General features: G+C 40.2%; 1 protein-coding gene across 1 annotated transcript in view; it reads right to left on the reverse strand.

Moving 5' to 3' along the window:
- The window catches only part of LOC136874265 (GTP-binding protein Rhes), a 708,531-nt gene that overhangs the window by 76,214 nt on the left and 617,838 nt on the right, over positions 1 to 14,479 (reverse strand). The window lies entirely within an intron of this gene.

Raw genomic sequence — 14,479 nt, forward strand, 5'->3', positions numbered from 1 at the left:
TATGCGAGGCGAACGGAGGAAGATAGGTACTGGAATCCGTCATCGAGGGTAAGAGAAGTAGAGGGAGATCAAGACGACGGTGGTCAGACTCATTTTAAAATGATTTGGTGAAAGACCTGTGGAGCTAAATGAGACCACGCGGCTCTTTACAAGTAAAGGATTGTGGATGCCGAGTACATTATTATTATTATTATTATTATTATTATTATTATTATTATTATTATTATTATTATTATTATTCAGGCGACAGGCACTGCAGCGCGGCTCCTTTAATTCAGCCGATGAAGCCGTACGCCTCGCGCCGTAAGAAATGTAATTGAATTCCCGGCAGTTGAGGGCCATTAGCTGCGCCACCTGTTGGAAGCGGGCGATTGATTCGCTGCTCACAAGTGAGGTGCTTAGTGAACAAGGGATACAAGTTGCAAAATTTGAATTGTTTAGCTTTATGAGATGTGTGTGCTTTCAGGGGATATTTGGTACATGTTGCTGTAGCTCTAACACAGCCTTGGGTTTGGGTTTAATTGCAAGAAGTAAACATCCTATGATATTCTTACTAATAATTAGCAGGGCCCGCAATTTGAGGGGAAAATAGTTTTTTCCTTGAGGGTCCGAAGATGAGATCCAACGTAGTATATGTTCATTCTGGACCGAAAATAGCGGGTTTTATTTGTCGGTGTTTTTTTGCTTATTGGTCCGTTTTAGTCATTTTTAATTGTTAACGGCTTTTTTTCAAGTTCACGTCCTTTCATCTCATCATCGTTCTCCGCTGAAAAGAGAGAAAATGAGATGAGAATGGAATTAAAAATGAAAGTAGTTGTTAAAAAGTGAAATATTGAAAGAAGAACATTTTGATGTGAGTGTTTTGGAAGAGTTAGACCTCACTTGCCTCACTGACAAGTTTCACAACGTAAGAGCCTGGAGATGATTATTGTGGTATCCTGCAAAGCCCACTGAGGTGGTTAAGACAAATATGATTCCAGTTACACTAATTTCTCCACGATGTCCATTGCCAGTTCACTGAATTCATTCTAGGTGGAAAAATACTCTATTCTAATGCACCGCTTTTTTAACAAACATGGAATTCCTTTCTAAATATATATACACTGCCTGAAAGAAAAGATCTTTCGCTCATATGTTGTTCACTGCATGCTTCATACGACCAGAATAAGCATTACATTCCATCTTTGTGGTGTAGTGGTTAGCGTCACTCCCGGCTCTGTCACGAAATTTTAAAAGTGGTACGAGGTGCACTCAGCCTCGGGAAGTCAACTGAGTGCAGGGTGGTTCGATTCCCTCCTCAGCCATCCTCGAAGGAGTTTTCCGTGGTTTCCCACTTCTCCTCCTCCAGGCAAATCCCGGTATGCTACCTAACTTAGGGTCACGGCCGCTTCCTTCCCTCTTCCTTACTATCCCCCCCCCCCCCGTTCAGCATAGCAGGTGAGGCCGCCTGCTCCTCCTTCCCATTCATATCCATCCGACCCAATGTCTCATGCTCCAGGACACTCCCTTGATGTGGGAGAGGTGGGATCCCTCGCTCAGTGCGAGGAGAAACCAACCCTGCTAGCTAAAGAAGGATATTCCTTCATTAAATATGTCATTAAGCTAAAATAATGAATGAATTTGGATCGCATGTTTACTTCTTTTTTTTTTTGCACATTGAGGTCTTTTTAGGTAATTTACAGCTCTCCAATTTCCGAGCCCCAATAATTAGTGTATTAAAACTTCCCATAAAGCAATGTGATGTCATAATACAAAGATAACTTTGAACATCCCATTAAGTGGTTATGCATTAACAGGTCTATCTGGAATTTGAGTCATCAATTTTCCCGACACCAATGTAACCCTCCAGGTCGGAAAAGAACAAGAGTTGACCAAGAGAGAGTGACTAGCCTGGCACAAGTAATGTGACGACTCAGCTAACGGCCTCGTGATTGGCAACCCACGCTCCAAAGTCAACAGCCCCTAGTGTCCCTCTTACGACAGGCAGGGGATACCGTGTGTGCTTTCTAACGCCCACACCCACAGTGTAACCATGGTAACCAGTCAGTAGCGCCATCTCGTCACCTTCCTGTAACTAAGAGCTCGTATCAAGTGAAGCCCGTTCTAGTCCAGAATATTATTGAAATCCTTGAACTTGCCAGAAAATGAACCGAGGGCCTTGGAATAAGAGACAGACACGCTACCTCACACCATAGGCGTAGCTAATAATAATAATGATAATAATAATAATAATAATAATAATAATAATAATAATAATAATAATAATAATTCATTTACGAGTTCTAGATTGTCTTCCATTTTCTCGCGATTCATGAGCCTTATCCTTCGTTTGTGAATACGCGCATGTTTCTTTCAATTTATAGGAACTCCTTATTCCCCCTATGAGTAGAATCCAGGGCGTGTCCTAAGTGCCTACTACAAGGGGAACAACCGAAGAATCTGTACTCGCTCTGTCGCCCTCTAAGCTCTAAAACTATCCATCATTCTATGCTTTACCACATAACGGAGAATATATATGAATGTGAAATTCCTTTACGAGTAGAATTTTACGTCAAAAATTTTTTTTTAGGGGTACATCATAAAACATCAATAATCCAATCATACAGTATCGATCAACATTTAAGAGTGAAAATTATTCAGATATTTATGAGTGTCCACAAAAGCCAAGGGGGCAGTGAGACGGCTAGGGACCGCTGAACACAACATGCGGGAAAGACGGAGACGTCTCGGTTGGCCCGACGCGTCCTACCAGCCTGAATGACGGACCACCGTGACGAGTTTCAAGGCCTAGTTCGCTCAGCTCCGACAGATTTTACCAGCAATACGGAATCTTGGAGATCTGGTATTTAAATATACTATTATCAAGTTCCTTCAGGCAAGCAACTCAATGTTGAAAACATCCTAGGGATGAGCTACGAAGTTTAGGTAAATAAAATATGATAAAGTATCAGAATATATTCTTTATTTATTCGTAAAAATTACAATCCTTTTCTTAGTCATGTGTTCGTATCCCCTTTCTCCATGTGTAGTATTCTGAGGGATGATGTGGTATTGTACCAGACCCGAGGCATTCATTTAGTAATCTTGTTCATACTGGTTGTTACTGTTTTAGGTGTTCCATGTGATTTTGATTCGGACCTAAGGGCTTGTTGTTTTCTTTTTGACTTATCTTCTCGGTGGGAGTTGTTTGTATTCCTTTGTTGTTCTTTTCAGAATTTCTCGTCCTTTTTGAACGCGTATGTTTTGTTCTCCTGGTTTAATGTATTTTTGAAGTGTGTTTCCCATCGCCTGTGTTTCCGTATAGTTGGATTTCTTCAGTGCCAAGCGGTTTCAATAGTCTCTCCTTTGTTTAGATTATTCTTGTAACTCCAATTCGGCGAGAAATATGTATATACAATGTAGTAAATATCAGTAACATACATAAAATATGTAATAGTATTAATGCACTAAATTTACAAGAAATGTTCGTATATTCCTTTTATTATGACAACAACCTCCGTCATCGTTGTTGCTCTATCTAGTGTTTACAGTAAAGGCACATTCAAATGCTGTACTTGAAATATTTAGCAATAATGCTAGGTACTGTAAATCGCGGAGTATGTTACACCATGTATTGTTGTAACTAATTTCCTGTCGCCCTCATGCCCTGAAAATGATACAAATAAATGTTACTAAATAAAGTTGATACAGTATATGTCTTTAAACCCCTATTAGCAACACAAATATTACGGTAGCAATATGTCACCAAGTTTTCTCCTGTTTTCCATTGTGATGTCCGATAAAGTTCTCTTGTAGGCTGAGAAGGACCGTAGCCAGCGGTGAGTGAAATATCTTCCAGGGCCGGTTGCTGTTCGCCACTAGCAAACAGACAGAGAGCTTGAATATCCCGGAGACCCAGCTAGCCCAGATTCTGAGAAAGGATTAGTGCTGTTTAACTCGCACCTACTGTGTTTCACAGAAAAAGGGTTATAATACCAACTTTAGCAATTGAAATATATTCCATACGAGATGAAATTCACTCATTACTTTACGATAGTCTAAAAATGAAATGAACTGCTACAATGTTTAATTATTTAAATAATTACCTAGAATATGGTACATTCCTCGCATAATACGTAAAATGAAACATAGGTATAACCACAATTCGCCGTCACTTTTCATTTTCAGTTGCAAGAGCCCCAGCCCTAGTCATGAGACTTGAGCCAGTTAGAAAGCTGTTCAACTCAAGAGTCGACAACTGTAACAAATCGATAGATACCTCCCCATTCAAGAAACTGGTGCCTTCTTATTTACCAATGGTTGCTTCCTGCGCTTTGTTATCCCAGCTGTTAGAGGAAGTCCACAGGTCAGTGTGACACAAGTCATCTCGCGTTCGCTATATTTTCGTGCGGTTTTTGTTTATTTAATTCGTTTACACTTCAAGGTCCGTTTTCCCCTCGGACTCAGCGAAGGATTTCACCTCTATCGCCTCTAGGGCAGTGTCCTGGAGCGTGAGACATTTCGTCGGGTATACAACTGGGGAGGAGGACCAGTACCTCACCCAGTCGTTCTCACCTGCTCTGCTGAACAGGGGTCCTGTGCGGGATGGGAAGATTGGAAGGGATACGTCGTGGCCTAAGTTAGGCACCATCCTGGCAATTTCCTGAAGAATAAGTAGGAAACCGCAAAAAGGAAACACTCTGACGATTGTTGAGATGGGAATCGAACCCCTCTACTCAGTGGACCTTCCGAGGCTGATTGAACCCCGTTCAAACCCTCGTATCACTTTTCAAATTTCGTGGCAGAGTCCGGAATCGTATTCGGACCTCAGGGTATGGCAACTAATCACACTAACAACTACAACACAGAGACGGACGGTCAGAAGACTTACGGGTCAAAATATTAAGACACAACTCTCCCACACGCCCCCGCCCCCCCCCCTCCCACCACCTAGCCATTTTTGAGAAATATCGATTTAAAAATTTGACCGTGGTTTAAATGGACTAAAAGCTACACATATGAGTTACAGTATGCTTAGCATTTTGGGAGGGCATCGGTCTCCTATCCCGATGACCTGAGTTCTGGTCCCACCATTGACTTTACGTCGCACCAACACAGATAGGTCTTATGATGACGATGGGTTAGGAAAACCCTACGAGTGCGAAGGAAGCGGCCAAGGCATTAATTATGGTACAGCCCCAGCATTTGCCTGGTCTGAAAATGGAAAACCATGGAAAACCATGTTCAGGCCTGCCGAGAATGGGGTTCGAATTCACTATCTGTCGAATGCACGCTCTCAGCTGTGTGCCTCTAACCGCACGGCCAACTCTCCCGGTCTTCTCTTTTAATGTTTGGATGTTGGTTACTAATTTATTACACGAACGCAATGTTACACATAACGTTCGTATGTTTGTTGACATGCACATTGCAAATAACAAAATACAAATGTGATGAAGAAAGGAAAAAAAAGGTGCCAATGCTGGGACTCAAACCCAGCTCGGCAGAATGCGAGTTCGACGCGTTCCCAGAAGCGCTAAGCATGCTGTAACTCATATGTCAAACTTTTAGTCCATTTAAAGCAAAGCGAAATTCTGAAATCGATATTTCTCGAAAATGGGGGAGGGGTGGAGTTGCGTCTTAATATTTTCACCTGGAACACTTCTTACCCTCATAAAATATAAACCGGATTTTAGATGACACGTGTGTAGTGTCTCCTTGTTAGTTGCTGGTCAGCTGGTAGGAAGCTCTCGCTATACGCCCAACTAAGTACTCTTACAGGTTTCGGCGACGCCTTTCACGCCATACAGCGTGGTCTTATACTGTGTGCCTTATTTTTTCAAGTGGTAGATTCGTCAGACTCTTTATCTGGTCAACGTACCAGCTCGGGACTACTCCCCATCTACTTTGTCCTGAATGATATAGCTACTTCTCAATGCCGTCTGGCCATAAAATGTCAGTTCTTGCTTCTGAATGTTTGGGAGTAGCCGTGCGTTAGGGGCAACTTTAGTTCCTGCAGAATGGAGTCACTGGTTCTTTTTACTACCATTGATATTCGTAGCATTCTTCGATAGCACGTCAGGCGAAGGCTCCAGCCGGTAAGCAAAAATTGAAAAAAATAGTATCGTCACTAATGAAATATCAACTCAGCAGAGTCACAGTCTATTTTAAAATCAGGTATCATGTACAGAGATCCTAAAATAGACAAAAAAGACTACAGACCATGGTGATGTGTATGAAATATTAGATGTGGAGGAGGACGAGGAAGATGACGAGGTGGAGGATGAAGGGGATGATGCGCTGTTTCTATAAACTTGTGTTACATGTTCGTGGAAATATAGTTTAGCGATCTCCATTTATGAGAACTGTTCAGGACTAAACCCAGCCAGTGAGGTGACAGTTTGAGAGTGAAGAAGACCTTTCCTTCTCGTCATACAGACGAGACCAAGCTCGGGGGTAAAGATGCAAAAGCGATCTTCAGAAATAAGGTTTCAACGTCATGTCCGTGATGTATGATTGTCTCTGTATATGGACTACTATTTGGTGTACCTGTGCCTCGCTACGGTATTCTACATTTTATACAGAATTCTAGAACAAGACGTGTACACGTTGTGAATAATGTGCATAACAACATAGCTATTTAAAAATTAATTTTTAGGGGCCTTCCTATAAACTACCATTTTAACCAGCGTGAACACAGTTATTTATAGCCCAGACTGCAGTTCCTTATTCCCCGACTTTACATACAGATTTTCAATAAATTCTGTTCACCCACTTTTTCGTGGCTCGCCATTGATATGGACGTGGCAACAAAAATACAAATTCAGGAATATCTCTGTTATCATAGCCGCTCATGTAAAAATGTGTAAGTCGTAAATGATCGGAAACTTAATTCTATATAATAGTTATGCCGTATTCATCGATAGGACCACTAATAATATAAATTTTGTGAATTGAATTTTAGGCCTTCCCCTAAACTACCATTTAACTCAGCGTGAATACAATTATTTATAGCCTAGATTGTAGTGTGTTGTTCCCCGACTTTACATATCAATTTTCATTTAAATTCTCTTCAGCCATTTTTTGTGATACGCGTACATACATACAGACACATAGACAGACAAGAGATGACGAAAAAAAATTGCATTTCCTTGTTACTGTGGAACGACCGATAAAGAAATACCATTTTTTAAAATTCTGAGCAGTGTATACACAAAACTCTTATTTTATACAAAACAAACCCGACGGCGCAACGGCCCCGAAAGGCGACAGCTGCTTAGGCCGAAGGCCTGCAGATTATGAGGTGTCGTGTGGTCAGCACAACGAATCCTCTCGGCCGTTATTCTTGGCTTCCCAGAACGGAGCCGCTATCTCGCCGTCAGATAGCTCCTCAGTTGTAATCACGAAGGCTGAGTGGACTTCTAACCAACCCTCAGATCGAGGTAAAAATCTCTGACCTGGCCGGGAATCGAACCAGGGGCCCTCAGGTAAGAGGCAGGCACGCCTCCCCTACACCGCGGGCCTTATTTTTATACCCATAGATATACGACTGTCTAGGTAGCTTATCAGGCGCATTGAATGTGAATGTGTACACCCGCCCCGTGCATGCGCCATCTAGAACAGGAAATATGAAACTCATTTCGGAAATAGTTTTAACATATGTCGCTACTATCAACTTATGTGCGCCCTCTGGTGTGAACATGTTCTATTAATTTTCAAAGTAGTTTTGTATGTCAAGGTTTTCTAAACTGAATTGTTTATAGTTTGTTTTTGGTGTTCTGAAGTTATCAACACTTCTATCTCTTCCCGCCAACTTAATATGTTAACGAATTGGAAATTTTACAATTTATTTAAGTAACTAACCAGAAAATTTTGATGTTTATTAAATTAACCAATAGGAATTATGGGTGTCTCAGGGTTTCGACCCAGAGAAATCTGGAACCTTCCTCTCCGGTATAAAAGCTCGGACATTTCGGGCCATGTTTTCTTTTGATCGCTCCAGTCAAGAGGTTTAGAGTGTGTTCGTAGCGGAGGCAGGGGGAAGGGCTCCCTCGTCCATCAGCTCAAGGTAATGGCAGATAGCTAGCTCAAGGGGAAGGTTTCAAATTCAAATTTCTTTCGCAATGTAACTTTTACTTGTTAATGTAACAAGTCTAAAGAACTTAGGGAATACAGATTGGGGAACCCTCTCAACTTGATATTGAGGTAACTATGATTTTGTAACTTTTAAATTCATCTCTTAATTTTGTAGATTTTCTCTACATCTAGTCCCCTTAGCCTCTGTAACGTCGGGTCATGAGCCCACATAGGGTTTTAATATTTTCATGTGAATGTCATGTGTCCGCCTCCTAACCAAAGGCCACGCAGTATGGGTGTTAACTCTTTACCTTGTAATGCAAAACAGACTGTGGACCATACTGGTTGTGCCGTACCAGATTGTGAATATTTTAGAGAATAAAGTGTAAATTTGTAGAGCAGAGGCGCTCGCCCTACTGTCTCCTTGATTGAAGGGACCAATGGTGCTCTTGTTAAATTGCTAACTAGGCAGCTTCATTGCTTAGCAAAGTGTAGTCTGAAAAAAGAAAAAAACACCGGAAACAAACATATCACCAATTTTAAAGTTTCAAATTAATCTTCCATCTTTTCTATATCCACCCATTCATACCCACACCTTCTTTCACCTCTGGCCACCACGGAATACCCGGATCATTTTAGCCGGCGGGCTTCGACGGAATTTGATATCTTCATTTCTTACCCCCCCCCCCAACCGGATGAGAAGGACCACATAAGAGGGTCAGGAGATTCGGCATTATTATGGAAGAGATGACAAATAGAGGAATGAATGGGTTAGTGAGAATGGTGGGCTATATTAACAGAACAGTAATTCATGAGCTGAGAGAAGGGAGATCATCATTTTCACACTCTCTGCCCATGCCAAAGTCTTTGAGGCCCCTTTGTCCCAGTGTAATTAGTGATTTGTGTCATTGAAATACCTGATTGTCTTTATAGATCCTACAGTGGGCAAATGGGTTCTGTAACTTCACTGTCGTCCACAGCCGTAACTAACTGCCCCGACCTATTAGAATGTAATTTAGCACATCACAGGAGCTGCGAACATAAACGTTGCCAGTTGTAGCGGCTATAAACTTGTTGTTAGAGAGAGCCACCTCTAGGCTAGCCCCTCCACCACAGCGCCTCCCTCAGCTGACCATATTTAATTATCATCCTGTTTTCTACATTACTGTTCTATTTATACTTTGATTCACTTAATTTTTTACAGGCATCGCTAAGTTTAGATTGTAGTGACTTATCTATATAAATAAAATCGTAACGATCATGTGTCTGTACATTGACTATATTGGGGAAATTTCCCTACAGTTGTCCGTTTCAGGTGTAATAATGATCATCTGCATATTTTTTAGCTTTGTTGTCTGTTTGTCAGTTTGATTACTTAAATGTCTGTCTATAACTTGAAAACTACTAGATGTATTTCCAACAAACTTCATATTAGAATCCACCTGTCCCTGGGTCGATTTTGGGTCCAATATTGCTCCAAAATCCCTGAACTGACTGGGGGGGGGGGGGGGGGGGTTATACGAAACCGAAACCGTGATTTTGCACTCCCACAAAATATAGACAACCAAACTTAATGGAAATCTACCTGCCTTAATGGAAATAAATTTCTAAACCTTCCTTTCTCATGTGCATAATTTCGATACGAGGATTAATAAGGAAGGTATCATTAACGGACAGTTTTTCGGTACAAGTCTGTCCCAGTGGGGACACGTTTTTAGCCTTTCTCCCAAACATTTTAGGCCTTGGTGACTCGCCTTCGAAATTTGTATCACTTTGGAATTTTATTCCAACTCGCTTTTAATTTTATTTCATGTGCGACTTATGTCGCTTATTGTAACGGCATTACCTCCGTCCGCGGAGTAACTTTTAACGTTTATATATAATGTAATTCACGATTATTTCCTGTTATCTATTGGTCCGCCTCGGACCAGCCAGAGAGCGAGCCTCAGGTTAGGCTCGTTCGCTGTCCTGCCCGCTACACCTGCTGCTTGCCTTGTAGCGTGAACTTAGTCCATTGTCGAGCACCATGATGGATAGAAGCGTTGCGCGTGGACATCCTATCATTTAAATATGCCAGGATAGAATGTGAACGATATGGGCTAAGACCATGAAGTGTTTTGTTCTTTAAGTTATAATTATATTATTGCCTGGAGAGGACGCCCGTTATTTGTTGTATTTAATTTGAGCTCTCCAAGTACGTAAGTAAACTACATCTCAACCTAAGCCATGCTGCAGTTTTCTTCTGATAGACAAATGTAAGCCTTCATACTGGACTTTTATATTTTAACTTTTCGTCCGGAGCTGGACTGACTAGTGTCAAAACCTTAATTTAACTTGTGGACATTGTTCCGCTCTACGATCACCTAGTCTGATAAATCTTCATTTCGAATGAACGTGGAAATTTCACCACTTCAGGATGAATGACTGCTCTGTTTAATACAACCATGTGTGGGAGTAATAGTTTTCGAATAAATGTTATAACTGATTTTACTGTTTCAAATTATGTTAAATATGTTTGGTGGAAATTAATTTAATAATGTAAAGGCATCTCTTAATAGGTTTGGGATCGTGAGATTGTCTGTCTAGTCCTGTTTTAATTCTATCTTTCCTGTGTTTCTTTTTCTTTGGTATATCCTTCCTTTGGCTTCGGTGCGCTCACTGATGTTGACGTTTCCATGGCAACCGTTGCCAGTGGGAACTGTTGGTTGGTTCGATGTTTATTAATTACGTTTTGATGGTGGATTGATGTTTAATTGAATTTGTGACGAGCGTGCCATTATGCTGCGAGCTATTGGCTCTTTATTCATCTTCTTAATTGATTTATGATTTGAAATTGTGAATTTTTCCTGCTGGTTTGACCTACACTGCCGTTCTCGGCGATTTGATTTTAAGTGTGCACGCTCTGTTATGCCTCGTCTTGTTCGCTCTGATTATTTATGACCGTATTCAAAATTTTTGGTGGGCAGGGTGTTATCTTGTTCTTAGTTTTCAAAGCGTTGAGTAATTTTGGGGCCATTTGATGGCCTGTTTACTGTCCCTGTGTGCCTCTCCGGTTTTGGAAAATGCTTTCTGTGCACGTTATTTAATTTCCTGTTGCGGTTTTTGTGTCCCGGTTCAGAAGAAAATCTCGCGGCCTCTCTTTAACATACTTTCACTTTATGTACAAAAATTCCTGGAGAAAGAATTTTTTGAAATCATTAATATACAAGTAAATCCTTGTAAGGTTAAGGTAATTACTCGAGCCCTCTGGCAGGCAGTAAAATTAGTCTATGGACATTAACCCAAATAATTATTTGTAATTGATCTTGTGACGTACCCACTCAGCCCACAGATGTGTGACAAAATTATGACGTGGCAGGTCACCTTAATATTAATATAAATAAATAATATATCATTGTGTCTCCATAAACAATATCCCATGGGCGCCAGCCTTCAAGCTTATGGCTTGAAAACGATAGTTGGTAAATAATAATAATAATACGTAATGAGACTCAAAAACTCCCAGGGGTGGGGTGACGGAACACAAATCATTAAGTACACTAACTTGGAATGTAAGGATCATTAATAATAATTTCAGAAAATAAAAATTAAAACAGCTATTTATTAGGATGAAAAACGTGACGTAACGCCGTATTAACGAAATCTGAACTTACGGAAATAAAAGAAAAATTGAATGAAATTAACTCTAAGAAAATGAACTGTTGCGCGAAGCCTTGCAGTAATTTATGCCATTAGCTCACCATTTGTAGACTTATGTAGAAGCTGATGATTGAAGGATCTCTCGTACATGCGTAGTCATCTCTAGTTGTGGGTTCCAGTCCTACTTCTGCATTGTGCATAATACACTAGCTGTAATACGACTTTCGTGCCTTTGGCACTTCCTATTGTACTCCTTACATAAAGTCGTCATGAGTCCTAATTTTAATAGCAAAACCACCATGGGTTACTTTCATGGAGAGAATACACTTGAATTCTTCCGTATTACGGAAATGTAGCGTAACTAAATTTATAACAAAATATTTCCTGCCCTATACCAGTCGAAACCGGTCTCCCGTTGACCTTACCTCTCGTCATTGAGATAACAGGTCCCAATGAGAGTAACCTTTGAGCAGTATACTACTCAGATGCAAAGTGAACTAAGTTAAAATCTTCTTCGATGTGCAGACGTAGAATCGTCGTAAGAGTGTCTTCCAAGAGTTCGAGTACGAGTGTGAATCTGAATTTGAATACGAGTCCGAATGTCCTCTCCAGCTCTTGTCGAAGAGTAAATAGCCGTCAAAATCTCCCTCCATCAACCATATCACATGGTCCAGCAAGATTCGAGGTCTCATCCCTTCTATGTATTGCTGTGAATCCATCATCTTGCTTCATTATGTCCATTCACATAGGCTGAACTTTCCCGCTGAAATAAAGCGTCAGGTAGCGAACTTCGAAAACTGGCGTTCATAATGTTTCAACTGTCTCTTCCTAAGGTGGAGAGGGTAAGGTCTCTCGTAACCTTGATGACGTACATTTCCTGGAAATGGGCTGAAATTAGCCTGCTGACTCCATCACCTCACTACGGCTATTGGAAAATTTACTGCAGGCTATTAATACGAATGATGTTGAAATACTTTACACAATAAGTTGTTCGTTCAGAATACGTTATAGCCGCGATACAAAGAAATGAAATGATGATGTGAAATGGATGATTAAAACCCTATATATATAAATGTAAAAATGACCTACCAGTGATTAAATATATACATCTTATCAATTAATTATATAGTTCAATAATTTAATACATGCAGTGATGTCCCAAACATCATAATCTGGTTTCAAGTTAACCTTCAATTCATTTTCTTAGTTTAGAGGGCGTCCCTCGTTTCAAGGTATCCTTCGACTTAAATTAAATTTGACTTAGTTAATCGTTTTGTGCTTATTCAAAGTTTATATTATTAATCAATTTACCCCTTAGGTAATTTTGTTTCCACTGTCAATTGTAAATTTCTTTAATCACAGTAATTAAATGATTTCTTTTTTAAAAAACTAAAGAGTGTTTTTCTTTCTTTCTTCCGATATTTGCTACCGTTACGATCTAAGTTGCCTGTTACTGAACTTTGCTGCTTTCTATCTGTTGTTTTTGTTTACTTGTACCAGTAATTGCCGGTACGACTGGTGTAAGTCCCACCGGGTGCGTGTAAAGCGTATTTCTTATAACTTGAAAACTACTGAAGATATTTCAACCAAACTTTATATTTAGCATCCACCTGTCCAAGAGTAGGTTTTATGGTCCATACCATTTCAAATTCTCGGAATGAACTGGGGATTTATAGGGAGTTGAAACGGTGATTTTATTCTCCCACAATATATACAAGTCCAACCTGACTGGAAATCGTTCAGATTTGATGGAAATCCTTTTCTATTTTTTTTCTCATGGGAATTTTTTTGATAGAAGGATTAACAATGGAGATAGCATGAACGGTCTGTTTTGCAGGCGGACATAGCCCAAAAGGTGTTGTACGTGGAGTAGATTAATGATCTATATAAATAAAATCGTAACGACTGTGTGTCTATGCATTGACTGTTTTGGTGAAATTTTCGTACAGCTATCCGTTTAAGGGGTAATGATGATCACCTGCATATTTTTAGCTATAGTTTCCTGAATGTCGCCCACAATCAAGATTGCGGTACAATCAGCAAGACGAGCTAGAAAATTGAAATTATTCAAAATTATATGTTTTAGCGAGGAACTGAGAGAAAACTTCTCAGATCTTTAAATTTTTCACTTTTTATCCCCGGAGAACATCGAAATATAGAGGCAATTTTAATGACGGCGCAGACCTTAGTTTTGAGTTATTTCGTGGCTAAACGGTAAGTCCTATCACAAAACGGATGGCACAATATCCTTTTAATTTTGAGTGATCTACAACGTTGGCCCTATGCCGTTTCCTCGTATCTCTATTCCTTATATGTTAAATTTGTCTCTATTTATCGATTATCCCTACATTTTGCTCTTTGTACATGTATAATTCGTAGTTATAATCAATTATACGAAAGGTAGAATCATATAATTCTACACGAATATTGGCCTACCCAGTATTATAAGTTTGTAGCTGTCATATTAGTAACTTCCCAAATCGATTGTGACCGCGCAGTAGGTAATGTGGCCTCCCTTTATAGTGAAAACTTACCTACTCGATTGTGAATGATAGTAGGCAAGTGAGTCTGCCGTTATCATCATAACTCCGCAACTCGCACTTTACATTGGAAACAAGGTATGTCAACCTCCCCCTGCTGTTTCGGGATAACGCTAAGAGATGCAATTAAAAAATCTTATTCGCGGCATATACAGTAACTTACTTCGATATCCGTATACAGTGTGGAATACCGTAGCGAAGCACGGGTATATTTGCTATTCATCTATATATTCCGATAATGGCAGGCG

Source organism: Anabrus simplex, chromosome 5 (assembly GCF_040414725.1).
Source record: "Anabrus simplex isolate iqAnaSimp1 chromosome 5, ASM4041472v1, whole genome shotgun sequence".
NCBI lineage: Eukaryota > Metazoa > Arthropoda > Insecta > Orthoptera > Tettigoniidae > Anabrus > Anabrus simplex.